This window comes from Narcine bancroftii, chromosome 1 (assembly GCF_036971445.1).
Source record: "Narcine bancroftii isolate sNarBan1 chromosome 1, sNarBan1.hap1, whole genome shotgun sequence".
NCBI lineage: Eukaryota > Metazoa > Chordata > Chondrichthyes > Torpediniformes > Narcinidae > Narcine > Narcine bancroftii.
The window spans coordinates 463,604,234-463,613,536 of record NC_091469.1 but is presented as its reverse complement, the minus strand read 5'-3'; positions in this window follow the sequence as shown (position 1 = coordinate 463,613,536).

The window sequence follows — 9,303 nt, the reverse complement described above, 5'->3', positions numbered from 1 at the left end:
AAGCCTGAATTTATCATTATATTAATTTAGCTGCAATTTATAAAGATTAACAAATTTAAATATTTTCAATAACAAAACTTGTCCAATTTTGCAGAGCTCAAGTTAAAAAAAAAGTTAAATGTTCCCCAAAATGAACCAAAAATTAAAATAAAAGAATATTGGAATTTCCACGAGAACTGGATTTGTATTGTTGGGACATTGATTTCCATTTTCTGTGTAAATTCTCTATGCTTTTATATGTCCTGAAACACTTAACAATCTTCATCCTGGAATGAAAATGTTGTCTTCGAGTACAATGTCCCTTTTTAAGAATGAAGTAAAACATGATAGTCTGTTGTGGAACTAAAAACACAATGCTGGAGAAACTCAGCAGGTTTAATGTAATTCATATAGCAAAGGTAAAAGTACATAACCAACATTTCAGGCTTGTACCTTTCATCAAGGTACTGTGACGGATTATGTTATATTTCATATTGTATACAAATAAGTCTTTCATGGCTTGTCTCCAGAATGGAGGACCATCGCCTTCCCAAGATCGTGTTATATGGCGAGCTCTCCACTGGCCACCGTGACAGAGGTGCACCAAAGAAGAGGTACAAGGACTGCCTAAAGAAATCTCTTGGTGCCTGCCACATTGACCATCGCCAGTGGGCTGATATCGCCTCAAACTGTGCATCTTGGCGCCTCACATTTCGGTGGGCAGCAACCTCCTTTGAAGAAGACCGCAGAGCCCACCTCACTGACAAAAGACAAAGGAGGAAAAACCCAACACCCAACCCCAACCAACCATTTTTCCCTTGCAACCGCTGCAACCGTGTCTGCCTGTCCCACATCAGACTTGTTAGCCACAAACAAGCCTGCAGCTGACGTGGACATTACCCCTCCATAAATCTTCGTCCGCGAAGCCAAGCCAAAGAAGAAAGAAGATTAATATTTGGGGAGAATTTATAAGATTTAGAGTAGGTTACACACATTTTAAACAGATCTTATTTGAAAGACTGAAGAATACACATTGCAAGATCTCTGGAGAATGTAAGCACCTTCCACAAGTAGGTGTTAATTGAACTGACTTCATAAAATACTTGACCATTGTCTTGCTAGAGTCATGCTGTCTATCTAGTACCCTTTTCTGTAAAGTGCTCACAGAAAGGTGGATTGTTTACCTAAGATAACAACTTCAGAAGAAGAAAGAACTCCTGTTGTTTTTTGCTGGAGAAGGTGGGGGTTTTGCAAAACATGAGTCACATGCTCTGTTTGGAGTTTGAAAAGAGAGAGAGTTGACATATCAGCTCAGTCAGTCAGTCAGTCAGTGTTTGGAACACTGACAAGTAACTGAAAGTGCAATCCAGGGAAAACTGTTTGAAACTGATGAAAGCGAGTCCCAGAGCAGTAGATGGCTGGACGTGCTATCTGTCTGATGTTTCTCTTGAAATAGAGGAAGGAATGGAACTCTGTGGAAGCTTGAAGAAAAAGGTTACCATCTAGAAGACCCTGATGTGGCAAGTTTCATCAGCGAGACCCTGTGGTACCTCAGTTGTGGAAATCCTGGAGCAACAAATATCTCTCTCTGCAAACCCTACAAGAACTTTCCTGAGCAGTAAACATTTACCTTTCAAGCACCAAGCCTGTTGAATTTTATACATGTTAAATTCTGTGCACAGTATGGTGATTGCCTGCAACCAGAAAACTTGGAAGAAGGAAAAGTAAGATTGAAATGTGAACCAAAGAACTTTTCTTGAATTTACGCACATTACATACACATGCACTTAGAATTAGAAGGGGGTAATTTGGGTTAGTATAGAGTATAGTATAAGAATAGACTTAAGTTGAAGTTTGATTCTATTTTCCCGTTTGAAATTGATTAAAAATAACTTGCTTTGAAAGCCACTTGTCTTGGTGAATGTTTATTGCTGGTGGGTTTTGGGGTCCTTTGGGCTCGTAACACTAGTCTGTTGCACATTAACCTTCTGAAAAGGCCTACTATTGTAAAATTTGTTTTTGTGAATCAGGGCGTATTCATCCACGAACCTTGCCATTTGCTGCTGTGAGAGATGAGTAAAACTAATATAAAAATATGAGAGATGAAGAAAGCTAGTATGGATATATGTGTAATGAATAAAGCCAGTATGAATAGGATAAGGGTAGATAATAGAATGTAGGAAGTAAAGTTAGTCTGAATAAGATAAGGATCTTCTAGCCTTAGACGGAGTCAGCAAGTTCCGCATATGTAATTAGTAAGCCTTAGACAGAATTAGCAAGTTCTGCGTATAAGAGTTAGTAAGCCCTGAGGGTTGGGAAGGTGTGAATAAGGACAATAAGGACAATGACATGATGGGACACAGACAGGATACCCCCTGATCCTCCAAGTTCACAGAAACAGCATGGGCAGACAGGATTGCCTAATGCCAAACTCATCCAGGAGGCAGAAGAATGTAAGGGGGAGGGTACTTATATACTGAAATAAACTGTATAAAAGTTGGGTGAGCCCCAGTGTGTGTGTGTGTATTCCCAGGGTAAGGGGAAGCACCCAACTTTCCATTGTTGTATAATAAATGTTCTTTGTTCTCAATTTTTGTCTCGAGTAATTTCTGTGAAGGTACTTCAGTTTCTCACAAATGGGGACTCGTCCGGGATCCCACTCCCTCCACTGACAGAGTGTCCGACGATGAGGGTAGGTGCACCCCGGCTGATTCAGCTGGACTCACGGATGACGGGTGATTGGTCAGTGGATGAAGCGAGTGATATCCGAGAAGAGGCATTGAGAACAAACGACGGGAGGACGTTAAGGAAGCGCGCTAGGAATAGCTACTGGATCCCAGTAAGAGGAATTTTACTTAATGTTAGTATGGGAGGTGTGAGTAGCAAGGGAAATAGTTCTAAGGAAGGACGCGACGATCAGATAACTAAGCAAAGTCCATTAGGATTAATGCTATCTGATTGGGGTGTGGGGAGAACCCACGGGAAAGACAAACAGACCATGGTCAGGTATTGCTGACTGAAATGGGTTAAAAAACCGATAAAAGGGAATTCGGTATATTGGCCAAAGTTCAGATCCGATGAGGACTGAATGTGTCAGGCATTGAACATTGTCAGACTCTGGCTTTACCCTACCCTTAATTTAGTCTATGTGTCGTCTGAGTCCAGCGTGTTCTTTAGAATGAAGTGATAGGAGAAGGTATTCGGTTCAACAATCAGTTTATTACACAGCACAAGAATAAAGCTTAACAGAGCTCTGGGTCAGTCGTTAGTTCATAGGTCACCTGCACAGTGAGCTATTCCCCAAGACTGACCCCTATTGTCCAGTCTGCTCAGTTTATACAGATCCAAATCACCATACAGAACAGAAGTTGGCTTTCTTTGCTAGATTTCTTACATAAAGTATATCACCAGCAATTTCCTATTCTACAGTTTATCTCGGGTGTAGATCTCTTATCTTAAATCCTCAAGATCAGACCATCCTATTGCTTTGAACAGAAATCAATTCCTACTCCAGATATTTCCAATCATCGTTCTGTTCCTGTCTGGCCAATTTCTTCTGTTTTCCTTAACACCTCCTCATGCCTTAATCTTCTTCCTAGACTGGCTTACAGGATACTCTTTGTTCTGGTCTGGCCTGTGTCTCCTGTGCTACTCAACACCTCCTTCAGTTTGATCCTACTAAATTGTTTCATCCATTTCCTCTCCCTTGTATTTGGGAGCAGACAATTCTGCCCCTCCTGTACTCAGCCAACTTTGCTCCATGCTGTGATTGCCACTTAATTACATTACTCTTTTCCCTTAACCATGAAGTAAATATAAAATTGTTACATAGTCATATATTCCGTGATATTTTAACCCCTAGATTCCACCAGTAAACATGAAGTAAATATAATATTGTTACATAGTCATATATATTGTAAACATGAAGTAAATATAAGATTGCTAAATAGTCATATATTCCATGATGTTTTAACCCCTAGATTCCAACAGTCCCCCTTTTGGTCTCATGAAAATGAGACCAACCACCTGTTACCTTATTAGACCGAGACCTCAGGAGTTATTGCAAGGACCAGCATCTCCGACCCCTTGGTGTCATTATACTCTTGGGAGGGCAGTAGGGACAAATACATGCCTTGGGATCTGGGGATGGCTCTCTGAAAACGCTCATTGAACCAGGCACTGGAGGCAGGGAAGGATGCACGGGATCAGGATCAAAGCCAACACCACCACTCCAGCAACTAGCACTGCAGTCTGTATCCATCCCCAGCCTCCTGAAAACAAATTTCCTAGCCATGCGTTGCCCAAGGGTCGCCAGGTCTGAACCGGGACATGAGCTAATTTGCGAATGCCTGAAGAAATATCCTTTACTGCTTGCCCATTGTCATCGATTTTTAAACAACAATTAGTGAGATTCAATTTCCCACACACTCCCCCTTTCGTGGCTAACAAATAGTCTAATGCTAAGCGGTTTTGAAACACCGTGGCCCTAATCTGTTGCTGCTCTTCTGCCAACAGATTAAGGCCCGTGGCTGTGTTATTGGTGATAATTTCCAAAATAGCTTGTAAACAAATCAGACAGTTTAACATGTAAATTGGGGTTCGATGCCCCCAGGACCCATTCTGGGCCCAGGTGGCAGGTTCGTAATAAGAAATAATGCGCTCTGGAGGCCAGTCCTCTCCTCACTCACCGATCTTTAAATCCCTCTTCTGACGGAGCCCCTGATATACACGCGCAGCTAACTGATGGGAGTCGTTCTGGGGTAAAAGCACAAATTGTGGTTGAATGATACCTATACAACACGTTCCCGTCCAGTCTGGCTCCAAAAAAGTGTATGCCATATTCCCACAAATCCAATATAATCCCTCTGGAGCAAATCCGTGTGGAGAGGAATGAGCCCACAATTGTCTGACTGAGGGAACCCCCTTATATGGATTATCCCCCGTGCAATTCCATACTACTTTACCACGGGAATTATCTGTTATAGGTCTGCAATCTGCTTCATTCTGTGGGGCCAGGAACCACCGAGGTCGCTGAGGATGCCATTGAGGGAACTTCCCCAAGATTTTAACCCTTGAGCACCTCAAATCCCCTTTATACTGATTGCCTTGCTCCTTCCTGATACATTCCTCCCCTAATGGGTGATTTGCTAAGTGCCATGCCTGACGGGGGCGCATCTCATCTGCCGATCCGTGAAAACCCATCAACTCCCACACCTCCAGGGGCTCCCCGCTCCATGGCCATGACCCATCTCTTGTGGGTCCCCCACATACCCAACAGTTTTTTACCCCCAAGAGTTCTGCCGTAATTTGGCTAAGGTCTACCCATCTATTATCGCCTACTCTGTGAGTGGCTGCCTGGCATTTAGCGTTGGCATAGATATCCCCCTTATCTCTGTCCCATACGTATGGTTGTTTTCCATTTTGCCACATGGGTTCCCACTGTATTCTCTGAATTGGTATTGAGTCCCCTTTCTCCTTATCTCGGTCTCCCTCCGGGGCACAAAACCATGTTATTCCTTGTGGACAGTGGTCTTGATTTGGCGTGAACTGTAATGATCCCCTATTGAACTTAACATCATACACTTGTCCATTATGAACACACTTATGTCCCGTGTGAGTCCCAACACAGTGTTCAGGAAAGTCAGTCCAATCAGCAAAGTACTGTTCTTTTTCGTTATGCGACCCCCAGGCTGAATGCAAACACTTCGTACAGTGGTTTTCTTCCCCAGATCCTTCAAGGGCTCGGAACACCAGCACCCATAATCCCCACATAGTATTCATCCCTGCCCCCTTAATTGTTTTGACGTCAATATATTGATTATAACGTCATACACTGATATACAGTCACCGTAGTCCAATCATCTCTTTAAAAAGGGACGTGTTAAGTGTTCTTAGTCCATGGTTTCTTCACAGAGTCCCAGTCATCTCCGTTCGAATCTGTTCCAGTGTCCGTGTAGGTGGGTCTGACTCCAGTGATACCACGTCTCTCCTTTTCCCTGTAGTCGAACCGCGTGGGATGTTCTCTCCACCACTCTGTAGGGTCCAGTCCACCTGGGCTCCGACCACTTTCTCTTGATGACCTTTAGCAGAACCCACTCCGCGACTGATGGTATCGGTGTTTCACCTTTTCGTTCGGTACTTGTGACCTGTTGTGAAAAATCTGACACCAGAGCCGTTAGTTTATCATAATAAAGCTTGCATCTCATTGAACTTACCTCATTCTTCGTGGTCTGAATTCCAGCTCCAGGTCCCAGAAACTGGTGCCCCGTTTGTAGTTCATATGGAGTAAATCCTGTCACAGAACTTACCAAACTCCTTATTGACATTAACGCCAGGGGCAACGCATCCACCCAATTTAATTTAGTCCGTGCCTGTACTTTACCGATCTTACCTTTTATTGTTTGGGATTGTGGATGGTACACCGTTCCAAAGGCATGTTTCAACCCTAACATCACTTCTACCTCCTGTAGATCTTTATTCTTAAAATGACTTCCATTATCTGACCTAATTTTTCTAGGGAATCCGTGTCTCGGAATATACTGGTTGATCAGGAACTTACTTACCGTCCCTTCTCTTTTGGCAGGGATTGCTTCCGGCCACCCTGTGAACACATCTACTGCTACTAAGAAGTATCGATAGCCACTTGCCCTCTCAATCATGTCCGTGTAATCAATTACAATTTCCTGCCCTGGTAACTTAGGCAATGGAAACTGTCCTTCATGCGGCTTCACAGTCGCCTTGACATTGAAAGTTATACATACCGCACACTCTCTGATATGGTTCTCCACCATCGCCGGCAGGAAGGGGTGCCACCAATGTATCAAATACCTTATCATCTGCTTCTTTCCACAGTGTGTTAACCCATGCGCCTCCTCTAGGAGGGGTTTCATGAGTCCAGATGGTAAAACTGGCCTACCATCTATCGATCTCCTCAGTCCTTGATCCTCGGTTGCCCCCCTTTCCTCCCATACCATCCTTTCCTGAGGTGATGCCTTCGCTTGTTCCTGAATTATTACTTCTACCTCACACGGTGGCAATAAGTCATGTGCCATTCTGTCTGCCTGTGTCATAATAAACTGAGGGCCGTATCCTGCTGCCCTTTTAGCGGCCATGTCCGCTTCCTGATTTCCCCGAGCCACCATCGTATCTGTTCTATCATGTCCTTTACATTTAAGAACTGCTAATGCCCTTGGTTTCAGGAGGGCCTCAGCCAATTTCCTAACATCCTTCTCGTGTTTAATTGGGGTCCTTGCTGCTGTTAAAAACCCACTTCTAATCCACTGACTAAGCTCAACCTGTATTGTCCTTACCACATATGCCGAATCTGTATATATATTGACCTCCTTTCCTTCTGCCCATTCTAATGCTGCTATCATTCCCTGTAGTTCGGCCAGTTGTGCTGACTCCTTTCCTCTCACTGTCCCTGTAATGATTTCTTCAAATCCTCCTGTAGTTTTTCGTACTACCGCATAGGTGGCTTTCAATCCGTCCGTGGGGTGTCTGTAACGACAACCATCTGTAAATAAGGTTTCATCTGGTTCTCTCAAGGGTGTAGCCTGTAAGTCAGGTCTTATTTTAATATCCTTTACTACCCTCTTTTCACAGCAGTGTGGTTCTCCCTCTCCCATATTGTCTGCCATGTTAATGCCTTCATGGGTAAACGTAACATTTGGAGCATTCAGGATCTTTTCTAGTCTCGTCTGCCTTCGCGAAGTCATTGTAAATGCTGTCGAGCTCATAAATGCTACAATACTATGTGTTGTTAATACCGTCAGGCCATGTCCCATCACTATGTGTGCCACCGTTTGTAGAATCTTTGCTACCCCCGCTGAATGTCTCGTACATGGTGGGTGTCTGTCTTCCGTCGGATCCAGTGTGATACTCACATACATGAGCACACATCTTCCACCCCCTTTTTTCTGAAAAAGAACACCATTAATTGTGTGTGCTTTTTCAGAAACATCCTAAAAGAAAGGTTGTTTATAATTTGGAATCACCAAATCTATAGCTGTTGTAAGAGCTTGCTTCAGTAGAATAAAACTCATCTCAGCCTGTGCAGTCCAATCAAGTGTAGCTCCCAGATTCCTCATCCTCTGCTCATTCACCAATGCTCGCAGTGGATGTGTCAACTCGCCATACGATGGGATAAACTGCCTACTATAACCTGTCAAGCCCAAAAATGAAAGCATTTCCTTAACTGTCTTTGGTTTAGGATGATGGAGTATCGCTGTTCGATGTGCAGGGGAAATCCCTGTACCTTTCGCTGAGACCATTCTACCTAAAAAGGAGACCACCTGTCTGCAGCATTGCAGCTTTGAGCGAGAGACTTTAAAGCCTGCCTTGAACAGCTGCATCAGCAGGAGACGTGCGGCCTCCAAACAGGAAGCATGATCAGGTGCTGCCAATAGGATGTCATCTACGTACTGGATCAGAACTACCTCACCTGGCAGTACTAAACTCCCCAGCTGTTCCTTCAAAACCTGATTGAAAATCCCTGGAGATAAGATAAAGCCCTGCGGAAGTCTAGTATAACGTAACTTTCTACCTCCATACGTGAAAGAAAACACATCTCTTAATTGTTCTGCCAGCGGCAAACAAAAGAAAGCATTCGCTAAATCTATGCTAGAGAACCACTTGTGGTCAGGGGTTAAAGCAGTCATGGCAATATATGGGTTCAGTACTGGAACTGTGGGTGTTCGCACAATACCACTGATGCGTCTTAAATCATGGGCCATCCGATATTTGCCCGTCTCCTGTTTCGGAACAGGTAAGATGGGTGTATTCCAACTTGAGCACAAATGCTCCAACTACCCTGAATCCATTAAGCCCTCAATGGCATTTGCCAGACCCACCTCAGCTTCAGGTTTGTGGGGATACTGTGTCTGCCAAATTGGAGTATAATCTGACAGTTCGAAGGTTATGGGATCAGCCTGCTCACGGAGAAAATAGACATGCAGCTGTTACTGCCCACTCCATATGAGGTTCAAAAGACTCCCATCTTTTCATGGGAAGAGGAGGTTTACATGAAGGACCAGGGAATGCGTCAAACTGCTGATGGGTTGTGGTGGACGGCAGAAGGATGCCAAGTGCTGAACAAAGCCTTGGCTTGGCAAATTATTGATCAGATCCACCGGCAGACACACTGGGGAACACAGGCACTTGTGGATACTTTTGTACGGTATTTTCATTGCTCGGGAATATACACTATAGCCAAGCAAAGTACTCGGATCTTGCTGTCTCAGCATATGAGATAATGTTTGGTCTTCCTTACATGGGATTCCACATTAATACCCCTACCCCTGAGGCTAATGACCAGTACATATC